We start from the raw sequence: 9846 nt of genomic DNA on the forward strand, positions 1-9846 counted from the left end.
TATAGCACATTCGTACATAAACTACCGTCTATATATCAATTCAACTAGACTGTAGTCTCTCAGTTAATTTATTTTCAGAAAGTTGCAGGTTTGAATCCCATGTAGGTGTCTCCTTATGAATGCCTTGAGCCGAAAATTCAGTTGGTAAATATTGATGCGTATAAATAGATAATGTGTGAGTGTTTTACATTTTCAATGAAAAATAAGCGTGATGTGGAAGCCCCCCAACCCCTAACCCCCTCCCCCCCCTTCCAAAATATAAACAGCTGCACAGTATAATTTTCTGTGTTAAATCAACTTTTGCAGAGTTTATACGAGTCCACTATGGCCAGAGTGGACTAAATATAGACTCTGCCAGATTTTTATTAATACTTTTGCTGTGTAGCCTCTGGTGCCTGCTTAAGATCAGTGGTGTTAATTACAGCTACCTTCCACAACCCCCTTTGGGCATATTAATATTGATATTCCGATAAGCTGGTCAGGCAAAAATTGCCAGAATCTAGTGCAGAGGCGTAAGAAGGAGCACCACAAGGTGAGGGTATACAGGAAGAGAAAACTAAATGTGGGGTCTGTACGGTGTTTGTATTGAGTGGAGAGAAACAATGGGGATACGGGTTCAAATCCTTACCTTTCAAAATATACACAGTGAATCTCAATAGTAATAACCAATAGTTTGTATATTCGGAAGAATATATGTAAAATATATTTATGAGCTTGTACATTTTATTTAGCAGACACTTATCCAGAGCAACCTACAGAGATAAATCCTGTTTTTCATTTTTATTTTATTTTTTGCGTGCAATCCATTCTGATGCAGCTGAATATACAGTACTGCTGCATACTGAATCAATTCAGGGTAAGTACCTTGTTGAAGGATACAGCTGTCCCTGTGAATTTTAAGGGTCCATTATACTACACTACTGTGCCTCTTGATCTCATTATGTCAGCACTAGCCGCAAAATAAATATTCCCAAATATTGCAATATGGCACTTCAGTTGTCTTTATGAAGTAATAATGGCAAGTAAATGAAAGGTGTTACCGTATATATATATATATATATATATATATATATTTCATCATGAATGTCTTATGAAGATACACATGAGAGAGAGTGAGAGAGATAGAGAGAGAGAGAGAGAGTGATGTGTGTGCGTGCGAGAGAGAGGAGAAAGGGAGTAAATGAATGCTAATTGTTTGTGTACAGTTTGGAAGCTCCCTTGCCAAAAGACAGATGTGTTTTTTTCAATCTCTGCACTGCTGTTGCTGCAGGATCCAGATGTTTAAATGTTGCAGAGGACTACTGGGAGAGAAACAGAATCTGAACCAGTTTTAACAACCTTCACCAGTCTACTCCTTTCCTGGAAACCACCCTGCTCAGACTACACAAATGTTTAGTTTTCTGGGATTGTGGGAACAGTCGGAATTTCTCACGAGTTGTGAGTATGAATTATTGTGGGCAGTGCAGGGAAGCTAAATCTAATTGGCTGTCTGAGTCAATATTCCGAATGCAGACATTCAGAATGGAAGAGGTGGGCTGTTCTGCCAGATATAAAGGATATGAGTTACTTTATCTAACGTAAGCTTTGGAATACTTGGCCTGATTGTGCACATGAGCTTGTCTGTTTCATTTGGAATGGCAGGTGAGCAAACATAAAAGAGTTATGAAACAACATATTAGTTTTCCCAGAAGTCTTTGTCATTTTTTTTTTTCTTCTCTCAGCCCTGGTTACTGGAGGTTACGGAATGGAGGGATTTAATAATTGGCAATGTTGTTGTTCTGAGTCTTCTTATCTGTAATTGCAGTACCAGACACGTTTAGAAATGGCACAAAAAACAGCAATGTGTGTTTACACATTTCAAAAGAAACTACAAATGAAATAATCCATGTTACTCGCATATCAAAGAAATATTGGGCAGCACGGTGATGTCACCTCACATCAAGAAGGTCACTGAGTTTGAATCTTGGCCAGGGGCCGTTCAGTGTGGAGTTTTCATGCACTCCCCGTGTCCACGTGGGTTTCCTCCAGGTATTCCGAGTTCCTCCCACAGTCCAAAGACAAGCAGGTTAGTGGAGTGTGGGAGAGTCCAAATTGTCCTTGGTGTATGAATGCCTGAATGAATGGAGTGTGGGACCAGCAGTGGATTGGTGACCTGTCCAAGATGCATTCTTGCATTTCACCCAGTGCATGCTGGGATAGGCTCCAGTCCCCCTGCGACACTGACCAGGAGTAAGTGGTGTAGAAAACAGATGGATGGATGGATGGATAAAATAAATATTCAGAATATTAATATTCCGAAATATTCCAAATGTGATCTGCATGGAAATGCAGTTAGAAAAAAAAAAAAAAACATTGGCTTTGGAGGAGAAGATTAACAGTTAATCTCCAACTGTCTAAGATCACTGCAGTTTTTAAATTCTGAAAGCAGAATGTGCTTCAATTTAAAATTTAGATGCAAAATTACCATGTAAGTAGCGTCAGCAACTGACCTGAAAAAAAAAAAAAAATAGTGACGTGATCAGTGGAAGGCATTCCGCACGCGTTCCCTAAAATAAAAATGTTGCGGTTGGTGCTCGAAGATCAAAGCCGTGCTGTTCAGGTGGAACTCGAAGAACGAATCGGCCATTATGATTCCCGTCCGTGCGGATGAGCGCCGCGGTCTAAAAAAAAGAAACAAACCGATTCGATTTCAAATCTGTCAACAGGTTGTAGGGCAAATTGCTCTCGGTCGGGATACGCCCTGCAGTGGAAAAACATGAGCTACACCCTTCGCCTCGTCAGTCTCCATCGGCTTCGTGTCACGTACAGCGATAAATCTGCGGGGTTTGTCGTCGTCGTCGTCGTGAAGCTTTGCAAAAAAAATAAAAATAAATAAACAACAAAATAAATAAATAGATAAATAAAAACGTTTGTCGCTTCCAGAGGGGGGGCGTGAGCGTAAATGCGCGGTTCAGCCAATGGCGTTCCGTTTCCGCGACTACGAGGAGGCAGCAGTTGTGAAAACGAGATTGTTTTTAGAGGGAGGACAGGTAGAGCCGGCTTCGTCGTTTCCCTCTGCCTCCATCAAACCCGGTCTCCGCATCTCTAAAACTCTCCTCTTTTCTTTTGTTTCGTTGGTTTTCTGTGTTTATCTCTCTCTGTTTCCTTCTGCCCCCCACTCCTCCCCCAATAACTGGACCCTAGTAGATGTTCATGTTGTGGCAAGGAAGAAGGGGTCTTTAAACCCCTTTTGAAGGTTTTTTTTTAGAATGTTTTTTCTGTGTTCTACAACTACATTGCTTCAAAAAAATTCTAATCACATATTTGTGATCTTACACCTTAAGGGAGGGGACAGGGGAGTGATGTGGACAGGCCTGGCAGGATGGTAAGATTTGATTGACGGCTTGCTTTTTTGTTTTTTTTGTTTTACTTCAGAGAGTTTTAGAAAGAGAGAGAGAGAGAGAGAGAGAAACAGAAAAATAGAGAGGGGGAGAGAGTGAGATAGATAGATAGTGAGAGAGAGAGAGAGAGAGAGAGAGAGAGAGAGAGAGGTCAGAGGATCTGTAGCAGCTCACTCCAGGATAGTGTTCTCTTATTGTAACATGGTCTGATACTCGGAGAATGTTGTTGATATTTGGGGACTGGGAGATGTACTGTGCAGTGGAGTCCATGTTTTTTGTCTTCTTAATGGAGGCTGAAGCAGAGAAATGTGATTTGAATAATGACACAGTTAACAGCACATGTATAAATGGTTCAGTGAATGGAGAAGAATGTGTGTTTAGGAGGGTGGGGCTTGCATATATGTACGGGGGGAGAGAGGGTTGTCATCTTATCTATTTATTGAAATGTCTTGTATATTTTGACTTTTACAATCCTTTGGATTGACTTTTAACTGCAAAGGCTGTCAGTAAAGGACTGGTTAAAGGTCTCTCACTCTCTCTGTCTCCCCCTCTTTCTCTCTGTCTGTCTCTCTTCTCTCCCTTTGACTCTCTCTCTCCCCTCTTCCTCTCTCTGTCTCTATCTCTCTCTCTCTCTCTCCTCTCTCTGTCTCTCTCCCTCTCTCTCTCTTCTCTTTCGCCCCCCCCCCTCTCTCTCTCTCTCTCTCTCTCTAGTGGCTGTGGAGGAATCCTCTTTGCCCCGTGGCTCTGAGGAGCTTTGGTGTCTGTGCAAGCCCAAGTCGGCCCTTTTCGTGATGCGGGACGCCTCTGCCGAACCCCAGAAGCTTGCATATTTGCCCTGGGGCAACAATTATCCCATCCCCACCACCCCACCCCCCCAAAACCACCCCCCACCCCACCCGGCTGATGATTTAGTGCAGCCAGCCCTACTGTACATCACGCACCCTTATGGGTTCATAGTGTCACAGCTGAGGTACAAACGCTCATTTTCTGAGTTTCAAGCCCAACGCAGACTTGCTGGAGACAGGGAAGAGACAGCACATGTGTATGTGATGATTTGAGAGGCTTGGAGGTTGACTACTGGGGTGGGGAGCAAAGTGTGTTTGCATTTGTGTGTGCATAATTGTGTGTTTGTTTGTGTGTGTGTGTGTGTGTATATATATATGTGTGTGTGTGTGTGTGTGTGTGTGGTGGGAGGTCATGTCTGGTTAGCAGCTTTCTCACATTTTACCAGCCATACAGTACTATGAAGCACCACAAAACACCACCCCCCCCCCCCCCCCCCCCCACCCCCAGCTCCTTAAGAATGATGTTGGATGAGCTGCACAGAAGGAGAAAGCACAATAAAGAAGTGATTGATTTGAACTATATAAGACACTAACAAAAAAACGTTAAGCTCCGTGAATTACTCATATATCATCAGCTGTATTGTTTCCTGAGATTGATCTACAGGTGAGGCAGAGAGGCCCAGTTAAATGGTGTTTTATGCCTTTTTAATGTTGGGCCCATTTGGGGGGTTTGGCTGGGACGGAACCAGCAGGAGGGAGGGGCATATATCTGCCAATTGCCCCAGTGCACCACAGCAACCGCCTTCGGTATGTCCCAAACGAAGGTCACCGCGGAGTTCCAGTGAATTACTGGTGCGCCATGCAAGCTCGAAACGGGAACAAGGGATCAAAGTGAGAGTGATTTCGTCCGAAAAGCACCGTGCGGAATATGTCCGCCCTTCCATCTGAGGCCCCACTTCGTTTTTTTTCCCCCAAGTGCAGTCGCTTAAAAATAAATACTGCGATTTAGGAGTTTCACCTAGCGCACCCTAACGTTCTGAGTGATTCTCCTTATTCATCTTACAACGGTTGCAGTCCAAGAGTAAATTTTATGTTTGCATTTACTTCACAAAACTCATGTTACAAAACAAAGGTGTCAATTGTCTAACTGAATTGAAACTAATCACAACAAAGCCCTAAAGAATGTTAAGAGTAAGTCGATGCTGATGTGTTACGCATCGATATTTTGACGTGCTCTGCAGAAGCGCATTCACAGAAAGTCATGCTTGTGCATGTGCATGTTTTTTTCTTTAGTTTTTTTGTTTTTTCAAATTCAGCCCCTTCAGGTGAGTCAACCTTGTCACAAGTTGGTGGCAAAAATCGTAGCCCAAACAACTGAAATATAAGAAAACAGACGTGTTGATGTAATTTTGTAAAAAAAGAAAAAAAAAACAAATTTTCTATGTATTCAAAAAGTTAATCCTGTTATACTCCAAATATTATAACACAGATTGCAGTACGGTAAACCGGGCAGGGTAAATTTATTGCTTAGGAGTTATTATATAATAGCAATTAGGACTCAGGCGTGGTTCTATTCGCTTTTCATGTAAGAGCACGTGAATCTGAAATAAACAGGGCAGAGATAATTACCACTGCGACGACGGAGTTGGCAGCCATGTTAATTACACTTGGCATGATGGTTAAGATTTTTGTCACAAAGAAGTATTGCAACGTTGTTCTTCTTCCTCATTCCTTGATTTATTATCAATATTATTATTATTATTATTATTTTACTCTGTGGTGAAAGGTGAAAAGCTGCTCAGAAAGGGACAAAATAAACTGAAAAATGTCCCATTAGAAGAAGGTTTGAGGAAATACTTCCGATACAGACTTGGCAAAAGGAAATTTAGAAGCTGTCAGTTCAGTCCTTCAAGATGAGTCCTCCAAGATCCCACAGTTCCCTCAGCAAGTAAACCTACCTGCCTGGCTGTGTCAGTCATCTGAAAGCAGCTGCGCAAAACTCTGTCTCTGCAGAACGTCTACGGTCAAAAAACTGGTCTCGGTTGAATTCTATCTATCCATCCATCCATTCATTATCTATATCCGTTTATTCCTGGTCAGGGTTCCAGGCGGTGCTGGAGGAAGTTGAATTCCATAGTATGTTAATCTCTTAATATTTATTGAAAACCTAACATCATGTGAATGAATGAATGAATGAATGAATGAATGAATGAATGAATGTGCTGGTTAGGTCACAGAACATGCAGTGGACTTTCTGTTGGAATGAAAGAAAGGAAAGGGATGGGCTCTCTCCACATTTTGAGGTACTAGTGGTCTGTCATTCAGATACTTTCAGGAAGCAAGTAAAAACTGAATAGGAAAACATAACATTTATGCTATAAGGTCTGCTAAGTAAGAGAATATAAGCAAAGCTAATTCAACAGCAATGGTAGGGCTCCCCTAGATTCAATCCAAACACAGTTAGCCCCTGGGATCAATCAAACACGCTTAGCCAGCTTAAGGAAATATGCAATTAACTCATACCATATTTTAAGCTTGTTTGAGTTACAGTCAAGCAAAATTAGTTGTTGCAAGCCTCCTACTGCTACTCACTGTACAGAGAGCAAAGCATAGTCCTCATTGAGGTAAGGAGCCATATTAATCCAGCAGGTTTGATAGAGCTGAACAGTCTAAGTGCATTTTAATGACACTTGCCCAATGTCTTTGTGACAGAGAAAGCCACAATAAGCATCAGCACTTCTGGGATGGGCTATTTCTATGATGGCGTTTTATACGCATTGCTGCCAGATAAAAGGATTGTAGCATTACCTCAAAAGCAATTGCAATAAAGTTTTGGTGAATGTTTTGGCAATTAAATTTAGCTGTCAAATGATAAATACTGTAAATTATTTTGATTTATCTGCACTGCCTCGCCTGGCAATCTACTCTTACGTGTCGTCTATGGTATGTTTTGCATGCGGTGAATAATAAGATCATTCATGTTGTTGGATAGCTGGGCAGGCAGCCCTGCACTTACCGCTATGCCCTCTCTCTGTCTCTCTCTGTCTCTCTCTCTCTCTATCAATTTCAGAGCACTTTACTGGCATGACAAATATCGGAATTTTTTGTTGCCAAAGCAGGTTACATAATAAAACAATATGTATTTTATATTAAGAAAAAAAAAACAGGAATAAATCCAACTCTAAAAATGATTGTACGTGATTTTAGTTTGTGTTTGGATGTGTGCATGACAGTGTCGCTCGTTGTCCCTCAGAGTGTGGCAAGAGAACACTAATTGTGCTGTTACTCTACAGCAGTGTTTTCCCCTAATAAGAAAAGTAACTTATGTGCTTCAGGTGTGTTGTTGAATTGGGGTCATTTTTGCCAAATTTGGGGTATAATTTTTTGGTCGAATTTGGCTCATTCAATCAGGAAGTGTTTCTCTGTTTCAGTTTTATCGTCTTTACATCGTTGGCACAGTCTTCTTTCTTCTGGCAGCCATTATTTCCTGTGCGTGCCAGGCTCTATAGCTATGTGGGGCTCGCTGAGTCTGTGCCTAGTCATGGCGGTTCTTTTGTTTTTTTTGTCAGTAAATTTGTTCAGGTAGTTTGCTACAGTGTATTGTCTTTTTGAGGGCCAGATGAAATAATTTTATTTCACCTTGTTATTTTATTTATATTGTGTTGCAGGGCTTTGCACTGAAGTGAGTGGGGGTCACTAGGTGCTCACAAAATTTGATTGCCCTTTTTTGTGTTTTGATAAGTAATGAAGATTGGCCTGATTCTGCCTGGCATGCATTGTTTGTTGTGTTTTTGTGTACCTTTAAGGTACCTTTTTTTTTTTTTTACAGAATTCTGCATATAGGGTTTCAATTGGATGTTTACCCATTTGCCAATTTATTGATTGATAAGTGGACCTCACATCTCACTGCCAGAAAGAGCAATTTGTTTAATTATAGCTTCAAAGATTTTCAGCCAAATTCTAATTTCTACAGAAATTTGGTTTTATGGCATTAAGGCCCTGCATGCTTTCTCTCTATGTACATTCACTGCAATGTAGAGCTAATTTTTAATCCTTAATTATTATATAATTATATTCATTTGTTCCTACCACAAATTTGTGTTTTGTTCCCTGAGATCTATTTTATGTATTTATTTTTTTTGGAATGTCATACTTTTAGTTTCGTTCAGGTTTACTGCCAGGGCCCATGTCTGGCAGCACTGTTCTAGCAGATCTAAGCTTTGCTGTAACCCCTGTTCAGTGGAGGACAGCAGAACTAGGTTATCTGCATAAACAGGCACTTAATCACTATAGTAGGTTGTAGAGAGTGAGACCAGGTGCTACAGATTTTTAGAATATGTATGCCAGTTCATTAATATAGATATTGAATAGGGTTGGGCTGAGGCTCTCTCTCTGTCTCTCTCATCACTCATGTAACTGCTCATACTAACAAATGTTTCCAAACAATGTCAACATGATGAATAGGCTTCATACCGGAAAAAATAAAGACAATCTGGAAAGGCAGTACTGCCCTCAAAATTCTAAATAAAGAGCATCATGGGTAATCAGGCAGGAGAATTCAATTAAAATTATACTGGCTTGATTAATGTCTGTGTGTTCTGACATGCAAATGTGTGTACTTTCACCTTAGATATATCACACATATTTCAGAGTACTTTCTCAGCTTAAGAATTGGCTGTAGAATATTTTTACATGTCCACTTTATATTGATGGGTGGAACTTAATGAAGCAAGTTACGTGCCTTATTCATGAAGAGCAAATTTACTCGTGTTAACATCAACCCCCGCTGTATTAAATCAACACCATTAAGGACAATATGTACTCCCGGGGAGTCTAAATGCTGAAACTATATTCCCAGGGGGGCTGTGTCGGTGGGTTCTTATGGTTCTTTTCAATTGGCTGCCAATAAAGAACTTGAGAACAAGGTGTGTGGATTGTTTAGCTAATCAGTGACTTTTAAGAACCACTGGTGCAGAGACAAAAACCAGCAGACATTCCAGGACTGGATTCTAGGACCTGTGATGTACTCGATTAGAGATTTTTTTTTTTTTATGAACTCAGTGTGAGTTGATTTTACCCTGAAGATACTGCCGTGCACAGTATCCCACTCAGGATTCAAACTTGTAACCTTTTGGTTACTCAGCGAGGACCTTAATTATACCCTGCAGTTGCATATATACTATTCTCTGTAGCACAGCAGTTGGTTGGCAGTTTGAAACATACCTGTGTCATTTAAAAGCTAATTTATGGCATAATTAAGACTTAAAGCCCAGACATGTTTTTTTTTAAGTAACACACAATGGGGATGGAGGACATAGTTATGCAAACATTCTGCCCTAACTAATGACTACCTTTGGTTACATTGTGTACTTTTCTCCTCAACGTATCAATCTCTTTCATTTGAATAGAATCCAAGAAACACACGTACAGAATAATGTTCATTAACATTGTTTCATTCAGCCTTCTTTAAAAAATTCAGCATTTTGTATTATTTTTGTCACAGAAAATGGCATTTACTAAACACGTCCTGAATATGCATCTGCTAGCAAATGTCCTTCCCCACAGTCCTCTTTTGAGTTCTTCCTCGTCATAACCCCATTCAGTCCAGTTCTGCATGCCATATCCTTTTTTTTAATAACCAGTGATTTTCACGGACATTGCGAAGTCCTCTGTTAAAGGAT

This window comes from Anguilla anguilla, chromosome 9, assembly GCF_013347855.1.
Source record: "Anguilla anguilla isolate fAngAng1 chromosome 9, fAngAng1.pri, whole genome shotgun sequence".
In the NCBI taxonomy this organism is placed as follows: domain Eukaryota; kingdom Metazoa; phylum Chordata; class Actinopteri; order Anguilliformes; family Anguillidae; genus Anguilla; species Anguilla anguilla.